A 16,325-nucleotide genomic window follows, 5' to 3' on the forward strand; every position below is an offset into this window, starting at 1 on the left:
AATTAGCTAACACAACGTGCCCTTGGAACACAGGAGGTTGCTGATAATGGGCCTCTGTACGCCTATGTAGATATTCCATAAATCAGCCGTTTCCAGCTCCAATAGTCATTTACAACATTAACAATGTCTACACTGTATTTCTCATCAATTTGATGTTAATTTAATATACAAAAAATTAGCTTTTCTTTCAAAAACAAGGACATTTCTAAGTGACCCCAAACTTTTGTGAAGGTGTTAGGGTAATATCAAAAGTAAATCAAGCCGTTGTTTATAGGGAAACTACAAGCAGGATATTATATCGCTGCAAACACAACATTACAGTTGAGCCATTTTCTTTGCTAAATAAAGTTCCATCAGAATTAATCAAAACACTTGTGAACTGGTTTAAACCTTCACAAAAGTTAGATTGCAGCAATTACCTAGAAAAGCTAGTGCCCACCGTACCCAAAAAATGACAGCAATAGGCTAATAAAAGGCCTATCTTAAACTAAATACGTAGCTCACAATTGAAAATACATATCGAACTTAATTTAGCCAATGAAAATGCCTCAACAGAATGAAACTAAACATGTTTTGCATATTTAAAGAACTGGTTTAGATGAATAAATAGGCCTACAATAATAACAATGATATACAATAATAAGGATTATGATTATAAATACGAGAAGAAAAAAACGTTTTTTAAATTGCATCTTACCTGATTAGTGAGTTGAACAGTAGCCTGCATTTGGCCATTTGTATGATATAAACAAATATTCTAATATGGATGTAGAAATGCGTTTAAAAAAGGCAAATGTTTTTCCCAGACCATGCAACAGCAAAAAATCCATTGTATGGAAATGTCCAAAATGATTCTGCTCAACTGTTTGCCATCAGCAAATGCGATTATAGATGAATGATTTTTTTCTCTTCCCCCCAGCACCCCCGACTCAAAACATCTTCTCACAGTTATGAACAGACACATTTAAATTGTTCATTGTAAGTAGGCCTAACTGTTCTTTTCCATCTTTCTTTCCCATGCCGTCTATTCCCACTTTCAGAAAGCACCCAGGTAGGCTACTACTGGACAGGTGAGACCAGACCATGGCTCCTCTGACACCTCTTCCCCTGTTGTGGTTATGGCTGACCCCTGTCCATCCCGCTGGGTAGCTGGGAAATATGCCCTATCACCAATGACCTATCTCATCCTGCAGCCCAACCAGGAGACTGACAGGACAGGACTAACATACTCATTAGCCCTTCTCAGCTCTTACAACAAGTACCTCCCCAACTCCAGACCATTAGACTACACTACTCTGTTGCTGTGCTGTTCTGTTTTTATCCCTCACATTGCCACCAGGACAGTGCAGCTAAGCTTTAGGCTGGACTGTCTGTCAGCATGCACAGGGCCAAGGGAGGGCCTGGCCCCCCACACTTCCAGGACATCTATGAATTCTCCTTGGATGGTGACGAGACCGCGACCCAGATCTTTCTGCGGGGCCCGGGGAAAGCCATGGAGGGCCCGGGAATGCCCCTGTCCCCTCACTACAAGTATATCCAGACTGAGCACCAGCAGGGGGGTCTCTTCTCCCTCGGGCCCCCTACCCATGGAGAGGCCCTCGCGGCCCTCCAGGGAAAGAAGAGGAGGCGGTGCGGCGTGTGTGGCCCCTGTATGCAGAAGGAGAACTGTGGCACCTGCAGCAACTGTATGAACCGTAAGATTGGGAAGCAGATCTGTAAGCTGCGTAAATGTGACCAGCTGAAGATGAAGGGACAGAAGGACTGGGAGGTGAGTGTAAATGACTGACCAGACTTCTAACTAACACACATTTGCATGATATATTCCCAGTGGCTATTTCTCCTATGTCAGTGTGAGACTGTTTGGAGCTGGTTGAGGGAAATTGAAAATGTCTCTCTAAGATATAGGGCCCTAAAATGTAAATGTCATGATCCATATCAATTTAACAGTTTAAACATTTAAAGGTTTTATAGGTTGAGTTTTGTATACAGATAATGGCCATATGTGGACGTACCACAGCAGAGGAGGATGGTATTTGTGTTCCATAACTGATTAATCACATTCATTTTAAAACAGCTAACTTTCCTTTTTGAGTTTGACAAAGACAGATTTTAAAGTGCATGTAGCTGGCTGTCTTAGGTTTTCATCAGACCACATAAGTCATAACAAACTGATGTTAAAGCCCCTGTCTGGATCCACCCTGGAAATTATTTAGTTGTCAGGTCTGGACAGGCATCACCTCAAGGCCTGGCTATGGGAATAGTCCACCCAAATGACACACACACCTCATCTTACCTATCCATAAACTCACCTATGTTTACCTAGGAACAGCTTACCATTGTTAGTCTCTACCAGTCTGTTTAGCTATCATTCCACTCCTTGCCACTCCTGTCATGCTAAACATCTTTGGCATATGACACAGAGTACAAGGAGTGGAATGTTAGCTCAACAGACTGGTACCCAGGCTATACCATTGTCATTGTTTAGTACAAAACAATGGGGGAGGTAGGACCCCTGTTGGTGTGCTCCAAATAGCATGTCTGAATGGACAACTTAGACTAAATTCAAGCTAAGTTGTTGAGCAACTAGTGGACCTGTCCTTGTCCCAGACAGACGTTGTAAACCAGTCATAATTACTCAGCAGATTTCCAGCCTGTTTGACCAGCGGTTTGTCGTTAAAGGTCAGGGAAACAGATGAGATGTCCACTGAGGTGTGTGTGCCTGTGGCAATGTGCGTGTGTAGATGTAAAAAAAAATAAAAAAAAATAACTAGATATACATGTATTGCAGAAGATTTTGACTTCTAGAAAGCTTAATACATTACATTTTGGTTTGGCAAAGTACTGAGGTTTTGTGCCAATGTAAGCAACCACCCCAACTGTCTCCATTAGCTCTGTTTGTGGAATAATGAAGATGAGGGTCGTGTTTGGTTCCTCCTTCCATTCAACAAACAGCAGCAGTGTAGAATTCCTTCTAGCTCCCTCTGGAGCTCAGGGTGGGGGTCAACCTTAGGGCCAGGGCCACTCAGAGTGAGGGTTGACCTTAGGGCCAGGGAGGGAGGAGTAGCGAGGGTGTGGTGGTTGACCTTAGGACCAGGGTCACGGAGGGGGGAGGGTGTGGTGGTTGACCTTAGGACCAGGGTCACAGAGGGAGGAGGGGGGAGGGTGTGCTGGTTGACCTTAGGACCAGGGTCACAGAGGGAGGAGGGGGGAGGGTGTGTGTGTGTGTGTGTGTGTGTGTGTGTGTGTGTGTGTGTGTGTGTGTGTGTGTGTGTGTGTGTGTGTGTGTGTGTGTGTGTGTGTGTGTGTGTGTGTGTGTGTGTGTGTGCGGTGCGTACACAGGACGGGGGATGGGGTTGAAAGGTAGGATCAGGGTGGGGGTTGACCTTAGGGTCAGTGCAACGGTGGAGGGAGGGTGTGGGGGTTGACCTTAGGACCAGGGCCCCGGAGGGAGGAGGAGGGGGGGGGGGTGTACACAGGATGGGGATGGGGCTAAGAGGCAGGAGGACAGGAAGAATGTAAATAAATAGTCAGCAGTGAGGAGGAAGGGCTCAGGAAAAACTGAACTGGCTAGGCAAGGCCACAGGAAAGAGCCTGCTGCTCATCTACTCTTTCCTCCCTTCTTCCCTCTCTGTGTGGGTTTAAGAAAGGGGAGGGGGGGTTGTACACAGAGACATGGACAACATTTTGGACATGGTGGCCTATAGCCTTGGGGACAGAGGAAAAGATCTGAGGAGGGAGGAAGAGGTTCAGTCAATTACAGGAAATCTTGGCTTACCTCCTGGACTGCCCTCCCCTGCTCTGTCACTCTGTCCCCTTTGTTTTCACACTGTCACTTTCCCAGTCTGTGATTGGTTACCTAGACCTCAAATGTGGTCATATTTAAGATGAGGGTCATGGAGAGGAGTTGTAACTTGTAACCCAGACATTTCAGTAGTCCTGCTTTAGTGGGAATGACTTCAATTCATGGATTTATCTTAATTTATCGTCCTGCATTCACTTACAGCACTTGTCAAAATCATTCCAGGGATGGCCGAGTGTCTGCAGGTTTTTGCTTCACCCTTGTACTTCATTGATTAATTAAGGTCACAAATTGTTAAGGAACTCCCCTCACCTGGTTGTCTAGGTCTTAATTGAAAGGAAAAAACAAAAACCTGCAGACACATGGCCCTCCGTGGAATGAGTTTGACACCCCTGACTTACAGTAACTCTATATTCAGGGACCAACATTGTAGAAACACACAGCTATATCTAACATGATACTCATGATGACCTCTTCTATCTGTCTCAGAGAGGAATACAGAAGCAGCCCAGCTAGTGTTTATGGACTGGAAAGATGATCCTATGCCACAGGTTTTCACTCAGTGCCATTGTTGTTAGAAGTAGAATGTTTATGGCCACCATAGATTAGACCAGTGACCTCGTAGGGTAACTCTACCTCTGTTTAACCTGGAGTAGGCCTAGCTAGGGTCTGATCCCTACTAGTGTCTGCCCTAAATCATTTTTATTAACCATTAATACTGATCTGTCTGTTTCTGTCTTATACTGTATCTGTCTTTTTAGCTTTGTAGATCTAGTTATAAGTTAGACCAACAAATTAACAGTGTATATACATGTAACTGCCAAAATAAAGGAAACGCCAACATAAAGTGTCTTAATAGGGTGTTTGTCCACTACAAGCCACCAAAACAGCTTCAATGTGTCTTGGCATAGATTCTACAAGTGTCTGGAACTCTATTGGACAAATGTGACACCATTATTCTACAATAAATGTTTTTGTTGTTGGTGGTGGTGGAAAACACTGTCTCAGGCACTGTTCCAGAATCTCCCATAAGTGTTCAATTGGGTTGAGATCAGGTGACTGAGACGCGCACACACACACACACACACACACTTTAAACTCCCTATGGTCCTTTGAGACCCCTCTTTCAAAGTCACTGACATCTCTTCTAGCCATGGTAGACAAAATATTGGCCAATTGGGCATTTTTATACAAATTCAGGAGTATTTCCTTTATTTTGGTAGTTACCTGTATATTGATGGCGATTTTTCTCATCGAAACAAACCATTGCACCCTGGTAACAGTGTGATTAGAGCTATCAGAGTTATAGGTGATGTGTGACTAATAATGTCTGTCTGTCTGTCTGAACCTGAGAATTCCCTCCCTCGTCACTCTTACACACAGGGATAGAGTGTGTGGGCGGTGGGTGTTTGTATGGGCCATGCTATAACGCGGACTGTATTTACAGTGTAAGATTGTAATGGCCAGCCATGAGTAGGATGGACAGAGAGAAGAGGCTGTAGCTGTGCTCTTTAGGTGAACTGTATTAAGCACAGAGGTTGAACAGCTCCCTCCCATCCCCTTCACCTCTGTCTTTTCTGAGTCCCCATTGCCTTGGCAACCACATCCCATCATCTCATTTGAGATCCGTGGTTGCCATGGAGCCGTGAGGAAGCCTTGGCAGAGAGCTCTGTAAATATTGTTCATATTTTTGTTAGTTTTAAGTGGTTTTTTTGTTGCATTTAAAATAAAATAAAAAATAGTGGGGGGTGAAAACCTGTTGAAGGTTGAGCTAAAATATCTGGTGGTGACCCATGGAGTTGCAGGACTGATGATGGGAAGTCGGTTTGCTTGGCTTGGCTAGCTAGCTGACCAATCTAATTTGAATGATGCATCAACGCCTGATCAACACAGCACTGGCTTTTTATTCCACCTGCCCCTGTTTCTGGAAGGATGTGGACTGTATGAGGGGATGACAGAGGCTCGCCGCATAGGACACTTACTGATTACTGCCGAGGTGTGGTGGTCTCTCAGGCGCTTATAGCTGCCAAAGCATCACAAGTGAGTGCTACACTTTCGGTAGTGGATGTTCCAGCTTTCCTACAGAGGAGAAGTACTAGCTGTGAACTTCAGAGACAGAGGTGCCTGACGAAAAGCTCCGGGCCTGCCTGTCTGATGTTTTCCCTCCCTGGCTAGACCATCGTCGACATCTCCGCTCACTCTACTCATGTACTGAAGTGCATCATGGTCTGGCTGTGGAAGACCATCTCCCATCAACTACTAGCTCCCTGAATTATTATTTTTAAAATTATTATTATTATCTCTCTCCATCCATCATTGTCCTCTCCAGATGAGAGCTGGCCACACATCTCATGGTGTTTACACCCTTATTGCCTTAGCCTCGGGAGACCAGGCATATCATTTGGAAGGTTGGCCACGCAAGACTACTTCAGCCTATATACAGTTGAAGTCGAAGTTTACATACACCTTAGCCAAATAAAATTAAACTCAGTTTTTCACAATTCCTGACATTTAATCCTAGTAAAAGTTCCCTGTCTTAGGTTAGTTAGTATCACCACTTTATTTTAAGAATGTGAAATGTCAGAATAATAGTAGAGAATGATTTATTTCAGCTTTGATTTCTTTCATCACATTCCCAGTGGGTTTACATACACTGAATTAGTATTTGGTAGCATTGCCTTTAAATTGTTTAACTTGGGTCAAATGTTTTGAGTAGCCTTCCAAAAGCTTCCCACAATACGTTGGGTGAATTTTGGCCCATTCCTCCTGACAGAGCTAGATTAACTGAGTCAGGTTTGTAGGCCTCCTTGCTCACACACGCTTTTTCAGTTCTGCTCACAAATGTTCTATAGGATTGAGGTCAGGGCTTTGTGATGGCAACTCCAATACCTTGACTTTGTTGTCCTTAAGCCATTTTGCCACAACTTTGGAAGTATGCTTGGGGTCATTGTCCATTTGGAAGACCCATTTGCGACCAAGCTTTAACTTCCTGACTGATGTCTTGAGATGTTGCTTCAATATATCCACATAAATTTTCCTCCCTCATGATGCCATCTATTTTGAGAAGTGCACCAGTCCCTCCTGCAGCAAAGCACCCCCACAACATGATGCTGCCACCCCCGTGCTTCAAGGTTGGGATGGTGTTCTTCGGCTTGCAAGCCTCCCCCTTTTTCCTCCAAACATAACGATGGTCATTATGGCCAAACAGTTCTATTTTTGTTTCATCAGACCAGAGGACATTTCTCCAAAAAGAACCATCTTGGTCCTCATTTGCAGTTGCAAACCTTAGTCTGGCTTTTTTATGGCGGTTTTGGAGCAGTGGCTTCTTCCTTGCTGAGAGTGCTTTCAGGTTGTCGATATTGGACTCGTTTTACTGTGGATATAGATACTTTTGTACCTGTTTCCTCCAGCATCTTCACAAGGTCCTTTGCTGTTGTTCTGAGATTGATTTGCACTTTTCACACCAAAGTAGGTTCATCTCCAGGAGACAGAACACATCTCCTTCCTGAGCGGTATGACGGCTGCGTGGTCCCATGGTGTTTATACTTGTGTACTATTGTTTGTACAGATGAACGTGGTACCTTCAGGCATTTGGAAATTGCTCCCAAGGATGAACCAGACTTGTGGAGGTCTACAATTTCTTTTCTGAGGTCTTGGCTGATTTTCTTTTGATTTTCCCATGATGTCAAGAAAAGAGCCACTGAGTTTGGTAGGCCTTGAAATACATCCACAGGTACACCTCCAATTGACTCAAATTATGTCAATTAGCCAATCAGAAGCTTCTAAAGCCATGACATCATTTTCTGGAATTTTCCCAGCTGTTTAAAGGCACAGTCAACTTAGTGTATGTAAACTTCTGACCCACTGGAATTGTGATACAGTGAATTACATGTGAAATAATCTGTCTGTAAACAATTGTAGGAAAAATGACTTGTGTCATGCACAAGGTAGTCCTAACTGACTTGCCAAAACTATAGTTTGTTAACAAGAAATTTGTGCAGTGGTTGAAAAACGAGTTTTAGTGACTCCAACCTAAGTGTATGTTAACTTCCGACTTCAACTGTACATTACTCTATATTTAAAGATGTATATGGTGTTTTATAGGTCTACTGCCTCTTTTATTTAGTCTGTATTAAGCCAAGTAAAATAAAAATAAAAATTAAGTCATTTAGAAGACATCTTCTTACAGTAACCATGTGGCAGGTTTTGATCACATACCCGACTGTGAACCAGGCCTAATAAGCTGTGAGCAGTGTGAGTACATATGACAGGAGCGATCACACTTCTCTTAGTCCAATGTATTGATGGGTGACAGCCAGTGGTGTGTTTGTGCTATTGCAGAGGGAGGGGAGTGGTTGTTATTAGGGATTAACCGGAGGTTCTAGAGACCAGAGGCATGGTCACATGAGAGGACAGGGTGGATGGAGTCGGACCTGAAATAATACTGTTAATAGTGTTGTAATTACAGCCGGCCACCCACCACACCCCCCCACCCTCCTTTGACTTGTAGATCTTTACAACACATCATTAAAGTGGTTGCAATGAGTCTCCCTCCCCCTGATTCTGTTCCTCAGTCTCGAGGGGTGTGGGAGTGGAGGTGGGTTGTCACAGGTCTGGGTGAGTGAGGAGAGTGTTGGGGGGGTTGGTAACCTGTTTACACCAGACTGAACACCACTCATTCTTGTTTAATTTGTTCAGTCTGGTATAAGCAGGGTTGATAGGGAGGATGGTGAGGCCTGTGTTACCAGGCACTGTCATTTGTGTGAGTGGGGGTGAGGGAGACTGACTGACAGGGTATGTGGGAATACGCTGAGATTTAGGTATGGGGGTGCTTGTTTTTTATATCAGGATTACAGTAATGTCATTGAGCAAATGGGATTGTACGTGTGTGTGTGTGTGTGTGTGTGTGTGTGTGTGTGTGTGTGTGTGTGTGTGTGTGTGTGTGTGTGTGTGTGTGTGTGTGTGTGTGTGTGTGTGTGTGTGTGTGTGTGTGTGTGTGTGTGTGTGTGTGTGTGTGTGTGTGTGTGTGTGTGTGTGTGTAAAGAAATGGTGAGGGCCGTCTGGGGTTGCCGGGTGTAGTGTGACCAGGTCAGTCAGTACTGAGTATTGAGATGGGTTGGAGATATACGGTACATTACGTGAGACTGAGCAGTCCACAAACTTCTGCGTTAGTCTCGACTCAGAGTCGCATGTCTAACAGACCTTATTACAGATATATTTTTAACACTCGATTACTGTAAGCGCTGCAGAGCGAGAGCATGCTGTCCCGCGTGCCACAGACACACAAGAAAGCCATGGCACGCCGTCAGATGCATGATGATGTTGGTCGGTCACCACCCATAACACAGCCATGCTGCGCATCTGCTCTCGCTGTCCTCCACACGCACAGTCTGTCACATGGGGATGACGCTGGAGAGACAAAGCAGGTACGGGGAGTCAAACATTTAATAAGGAACGGACATGGAACCAGACAGGAACAGCGTCAGCACAAGGGTAACAAAGACAAAAACAATGAATGGAACAGAGCAGGGGTCTAACAAATATAGGGGAGGAAATAAACAGGTGATGAATGAGTCCAGGTGAGTCCAATATCGCTGATGCGCGTGACGAGGGAAGGCAGGTGTGCGTAATAGATGGCAGGAGTGCGTGATGCAGGGCAGCTTGGCGCCCTCAAGCGCCAGGGGGGAAGAGCGGGAGCAGACATGACACACTCACTCACACTCAGACTCTCTCTCTCACACACACACACACACTCTCACACACACACGGCAGCGGGCAACTCCAGTGAGTGACGTCAGAGCAGGGGATTTCACACACCAGCCATATGAGAGGCTGTGGCTCAGACAGACATTACAAACGCTGTGTTACTCACTGACTGACTGCTTTACTACCACTCCAGTCCCGCTCTTTCTCTCTCTCTTTCTCTCTCTCTCTCTTTCTCTCTCTTTCAATCTCTTTCTCTCTGTCTGTCCTCAACATGAACTCGTTCAATCCGTTTGACTTTTACCCTCTCTTTTTCAGTCATTTTTCTCTATGCCATTTTTTTCTGTTTTCTACTCTCTCTTTCGTCATTCTGTTTTGGTGATTTGTGCTTTTTCAACAAAGAATTGTCACTTCTAAAAAAATTAAAATAAAAAGATTGACACTACAGCAACACTATATCCAGGTAAGCCCATATACAGTATATCGTAGCATCTGTTGCATGGCACTCTGATTGGGAAGTATAAGAAACTGGCATACCCTAGATACAACTCTGCTCATGCCAATAGTTCACTGGCATTCACAGACCCATTACTAGTGTCAGTAAAAACTAAACAGAGAGCATATGAACCTTTTACCTGGGTCTGAGACGGTACTAGCAGGACATCTCTCTCCCTTTAAACTGACATTAGCAAAACACTTCCCCCACAGACCTCCTAGATATGATCGGTGTATTAGTCTCGCATGGTCAGGTTCCTAAAAGAGAAAAACTCTGCAGAATGGAGGGGGAGCACTTTTATTGTATAACCTTGGGGGTTATTTTGTCTATCAGAATGATACAAAATAGGCAATGTGTTTTCTTTAATTTAATCTTAACTTTTGTCAATGACTAGTGTTTGCTACATTACACTGTCCGTGTATGTGGATGTTGAGTCAGCATGTTTAAATGGCTGTGGTGCTGTGTGAGTGTCTGTTCCCCGCTACACAGGGTGTGTGTGTGTGTGTGTGCATGCACACTCTGCACTGTGCAGTCCAGTCCAGTTATTGCAGGCAGCCCTGACACAGATGGTCCTCAGTGATACCACATACCAGAGTCATTGTTTAGGAAAGCCGCGCTCCAGGAGATAATTGACAGCCATAGAGAGGTCCCATCCCCCAGTCCACCTTCCATCTCTCTCTGTCTCTCTCTCTCTCTGTCTCTCTCTCTCTCTCTCTCTCTCTCTCTCTCTCTCTGTCTCTCTCTCACTCTCTCTCTCTCTTACTCTCTCTCTCTCTTTCTCTCTCTCTTTCACCCTAGCAGCAGAGCTCAGGATGGCTGCTGATTGGTTGCTTGACTCTCTTTGTGTGCTATGTGTAGCGTGACGTCTCGCCGGTTGTGTGTGTGTGTGTGTGTGTTTTCATGCGAGTGTATGGTTGAAGAAGGGGTAGGGGGGAGTTTTCACAACACGAATGCAGTTAGCTTTACTCGCTGGAAAGACAGAGAGGGAGGAGGGGGGTTAAAAGATTAAAGAGGGAGTGGGAGGAGGTAGTGTGTAGTGCAGCAGTGAAAGCGATCAGAGGCTGGCTTTAAAAAAAATCCTCTCCCGTGTGTGTGCGCGGTAGACCTATTGGTGTAGGGGAACGAGCAAGAGAGAGAGAGGGAGGGACAGAGAGAATGTGTGTTTGTACTTGGGCTGAAGTAAAGCAGGATTTAAAACACAAGATGGCTTCCTGAATGGATTGGAGCAAAGACGAGAGAGAGAGTGATAGTAGGGGTTAGACGAGAGGAAGCTTGAGTCTTCTGATGGGGATTCGGCCAGCCGACGGAGAGAGAGAGAAGCACACCAAGGCAGATTGGCTCACTGGGTAAATATTAATTACCAGGCAGAATGCCGGCCCTGGAGGGGGGTATATTTGAGATAGAGTAGAGGGGGGGCGGAGAGACCAGGAGGGTTAGCTGAAGACAAAACACTGCCGGCACTAAACAGCTAGATGGGGGTAGGGTTAGGGGGAAAAATGTAAACTGCTGCTATTGTTTCATTACTTAAATGATTACTGCTGTTACTGTAAATGTAACAACCCCATTGCAGTGTCTGAACGTTGCTTTTATTCTCTTATTGACAGTAATCTATACATGAATATAAACTGTATATGAATTATGAAGATGTAATAATACATGACCATTTACCTGAAATATTAAATTGATATGAAATCATGGTGATATTTAAAGGCACATACAGTAGCTACAATCGTGAATAGAGGCTATCCTCTTTCATGAAGCATTACATAATTTTATCATTTAAACAGAATCCTTGCTCTCTCACTCTTGCTCATAGCAGTGGGGAAGCACCAGCTTGGCATTTGAAGACAAATAGAAGTGATATGTGTTAGGGTTGTTGTCTGTCAGGAGGGGAGAATGTGAGAATGGGATTATATAGGTAAAGATGAATGAATATAAATATTCTTTAGGCAGTCATGTGTGGAGTGACACCTCTTTTAAAAAGGCTCATATTATTCTATTGATTGTTGTTCTCCCCCCTCTCTCCCTCTCTCCCTCCCTCCCTCCTCTCTTTCCCTCTCTCTTTCTACCTGTTTTGAATGTCTGGAAAGGTGGGACATATTGAGGACAACAGTAAAGCCTGGTTTGTAAAGGCCAATCTGGCGACAGAGGTAAGAGACTCGACCTGGGGCAGATAGACAGAGCTGGTGGGTGTAATATCTGGTCTATTTCTTTGTTATTAGTGTGATTGGAGAGCTTCAGTTCTTGTGTTCCTGCTGGTCTCTCATCTGGTCTCTCATCTGTCTGTGATGTCTCTTGTCTGTTTTGTTGTCTTGGTGTTGTTATTTTAAAATAAAGACGAGTAGTTTGGTAGGTTTAGAGTAGTAGGTTTCCATACATTGGGAAGGGAAGTAGACTATATACTGCTGCAGCTTTTTTACTGTGTGTGTGTGTGTGTGTGTGTGTTTATGTGTGAAAGCACATGTTCGTGTTTATGCATCATATTAGTGAGCTTTACACTAGCCCCTGATCTACAAACAGACAGACACACAGTAAATAGACATCCACTGTCGTGCCCATGGCATCTGTATGTTGGCTCTCACGCCGGTGACCAGGTTTGGTTTGTGTTCAGAGTTGTCTGAGCTCTGTGTCATAGAGGAGAGGTGTTTAAAGTCAGGCGTGTAAACCAACACATACTGTAGTGCAGTGTGTAGTTAGTTCTCTTCCCCTTCTAGCTCGCTGCATGGCTGCTAGTTCAGTGCTCAGGCTTTCTGGCGGCTGCGTTGTGCACTAGGTTGTTGTGATTAAGTGGCTGGCGGCAAGGCTGGGTCGGGTTTTAAAGCGTCCCGGGCTGGGTGGCGATTGGCGGCAGAGTCAGGCATGTGCTGAGAAAGGCGGCCAGCGAGAGGAGGAGGAGAGGAGAGGAGGAGACAGGGGGCAGGCCCTCCTCTCAGAGTTCTGAAGTCAGCCGAGCTAAAAGTTAGTGGGTCACACAGACACGCATGCGCGTGTGTATGTGTGTATGTGTGTGTGTGTGTGTGTGTGTAGTAACCTGTAGCACGTGGCCTCTAAGCGCTGGTGGGCTGCTGTTCCCTGGTCTACCAAGTCGTGGCACGCTTGTGTGTTTATATACGGAGTGAATCTCTGCTATATTCTGTCCGTGCTGTTGTTGAACGGGTAGTCTGTTTATAGCAGGAGACTGGCAAAGCTGATCAATGTCCAATATTCTGGCACCTGTTTTTGGAGCATTCTGTCATTGTTAGACTGGTTGTCAATGTTGAGTTTTGACATGTATAGCTCTGTATACTCTGTATAGTCACTTTATTTTGGGCAGAATTTAGTTGTAGGCTTTTCTTGTTGAACTGACTGTCTTCATGGTTTCAGTTAGACATGTTCAGACAGTCAGAGAAATGGTTGTCATGTTAGTTTTGACCTCAGTGAACTTCCGCAGGTTTGCTGATAGGTTACATTCTTATCAGCTAAGGCTCTTGGCCACCATCTGTTGTCATGATTAAAGAGAGAGTTCACCCAAATTACAAAATGACCAATTGGTTTCCTTACCCTGTAAGCAGTCTATGTACAAGGTATGACAGCAATCCATACTTGGGTTTAGTTTATTTGTCAGTGTCTGGCAGTGTTTCCAAATGCTAACATGTTAACATTTGTGACACAATTCCCATTCAAGTCATGGGGCCGTTATTAGCATTGTTCGTGCATGTTCAAATCATCTATACGTGACTTTGGTGAGCTTCGCAATCAATTTGAGATATTTTGGGATGATTTGGACATGATGCGCGAAAAATGCTAATATCGGTCCCATGAGATGGGATTTGTGCCACAAATGCTAAAACGTAATTCTGGAAAATAGTCAAGGCCAGCTCACACCATCCATACAAACATCCCCCTGTTGAAGAATCACTTCAGCATACTCTATAAAAATCTAGTTTTCACTCTTTATTTCTACATTGTATATACATACGATATACAAATATACACATACAATGTATACATTTCAGTTCTAGAAGGGTTATACTGGGCTTTGTAGTAGGGTTCTAACACTTTGTAGTAGCTTTTCAGGAAATGCTAGAGCAATGTTAGTTACCACAGACTGCGCTGGTGTGATTTCTCTTCAAACGAAGTGTTTCCTTTTCATTCATCAAATGTGCACCTGCACCATGCGCAAATACACGTAGACTGTAAACCGGAAAGGTGGATGGAACAAAGACACTGAGTCATTGTGTTTCTGACTACAGATAGAAAGTACAGTGCTAGCAGGTTTGGTTTAACCAGGGTGTGTTCCAAATGGCACCCTATGGGTCATGGTCAAAAGTAGTGCACTATAAATGGAATATGGTGCCATGTTGCAGAATCCCCTCCCTTGATTAGAAAGGGTTAGCCGTGACCTCGTTTCTGTGGCAACAGTGAGTGGCAGATGACATCATGGCTGTAATTTTAACCCAGGCCCTCCCTCTAGGATGGTGATGTGTTGAGATGGGTTGCGTGTGTGCGGGGGAGCGGTGTGTATGTAGTATTTACAGGAAGCGTGTGGTGTTTCAGGATAGCTATTCCATTCAGCTTGTTTTCTTGGACCTATCACTGTCAACTGATGCCTGTTGGCAATAGGCCATGGACTGTTTGTCCATGGCAGAACATGGCAGAACATGGCAGAACATGGCAGAACATGGACAAACATGGACAAAAATGGACAAACGGATTGAGAAGGTGGAGCTTTGAAAAGACTGCTCACATGTAGAGAACAAATGTCAGAGCTTTCAATGAAGAATCACAATGCACCTGTGTTCTGCAGAAAACAGCTCACAAGTTCTTAGGAACGTATCTGTAGAGCACAAAGAACAATTATTCATTTTGGTTATATTTCCATTGGTTACGTCAGATATTCTTTAATTCTCAATAAAACCTGTATGAATACCACTTGAAATCAAGTGTCTGTCACCCCATAATACTCCTGAACCAAGATGTGCATGAAACGTATTGAGCCTCAGTGGAACCGAAATGCCATTTTGATTCATGTTCTGTATTCACCAACTCATTCTCCTCCCCCTCCCCAGTCTACAGGGACCACTCAAATGTCAAGAAGGGATTGAGTATCATCAGCATCCCTGTTGCATGTTTCTGCTCTAATGAATGCTCTATAATGGACGCTCCTGCCAGTGGTGTCTCTTCCCCCTCATCGCACCCGTCTGTGGGGCTGACTGAGGACCCATGGCTTGGCCTACGTTTACGGTGCCCTGTATATGGTGAAGCATGGTTGTAGTGTTGTGGCTCTCGCCCGTGCCGGCCGGCGTCTGGGTTCTCCTGGAGTACAGAATGGCTGAGGGCCAGCAGTGCCTGCTGCAGTTAACAAAAAATGAATGGAGGAAGAGGAAGAGGAGGAAGAGGCTGTAGTGGCATGTGTTTAACTCTCACCCCTCTGCTGGCTACTCTCCCTCTCAGACTGGGAACTGTTTGTGTACAGTACTGTCATAAATCCTGCCAAACCATGTTTATACATGTCACGATTTAGAACGTATCCCTGTAGCTTTGTTTTGAGTTTTGAGTTTTCATGATACAATATTGGAGGCATGTCTGGTGTGTTGCTTGGAGTCATGTCTGGTGTGTTGCTTGAAGTCATGTCTGGTGTGCTGCTTGGGGTCATGTCAGGTGTGTTGCTTGGAGTCATGTCTGGTGTGTTGCTTGGAGCAATGTCAGGTGTGTTGCTTGGAGTCATGTCAGGTGTGTTGCTTGGTGTCATGTCAGGTGTGTTGCTTGGAGTCATGTCTGGTGTGTTCCTTGGAGTCATGTCTGGTGTGTTGCTTGGAGTCATGTCTGGTGTGTTGCTTGGAGGCATGTCTGGTGTGTTGCTTGGAGTCATGTCTGGTGTGTTGCTTGGAGTCATGTCTGGTGTGTTGCTTTGAGTCATGTCTGGTGTGTTGCTTGGAGTCATGTCTGGTGTGTTGCTTGGAGTCATGTCTGGCGTGTTGCTTGGCGTCATGTCTGGTGTGTTGCTTGGAGGCATGTCTGGTGTGTTGCTTGGAGGCATGTCTGGTGTGTTGCTTGCTGGCATGTCTGGTGTGTTGCTTGCTGGCATGTCTGGTGTGTTGCTTGGAGGCATGTCTGGTGTGTTGCTTGGAGGCATGTCTGGTGTGTTGCTTGGAGGCATGTCTGGTGTGTTGCTTGGAGGCATGTCTGGTGTGTTGCTTGGAGGCATGTCTGGCGTGTTGCTTGGAGTCATGTCTGGCGTGTTGCTTGGAGTCATGTCTGGCGTGTTGCTTTGAGTCATGTCTGGGGTGTTGCTTTGAGTCATGTCTGGGGTGTTGCTTTGAGGCATGTCTGGCGTGTTGCTTTGAG

At 44.9% G+C, this 16,325-nt stretch overlaps 1 protein-coding gene across 1 annotated transcript in view; it reads left to right on the top strand.

The window, feature by feature from the left end:
• The first annotated feature begins 11,116 nt into the window (after positions 1-11,116).
• tet3 (tet methylcytosine dioxygenase 3) overlaps positions 11,117-16,325 on the top strand; it is a 51,786-nt gene continuing 46,577 nt past the window's right edge. The window contains exons 1-2 of the mRNA XM_039013674.1: positions 11,117-11,344; positions 12,089-12,148. The gene's annotated coding sequence lies outside the window, so the exon portion shown is untranslated. The remainder of the gene's footprint in view (positions 11,345-12,088; positions 12,149-16,325) is intronic.

The sequence above is a fragment of the Salvelinus namaycush genome, chromosome 18 (genome assembly GCF_016432855.1).
Source record: "Salvelinus namaycush isolate Seneca chromosome 18, SaNama_1.0, whole genome shotgun sequence".
Lineage (NCBI taxonomy): Eukaryota > Metazoa > Chordata > Actinopteri > Salmoniformes > Salmonidae > Salvelinus > Salvelinus namaycush.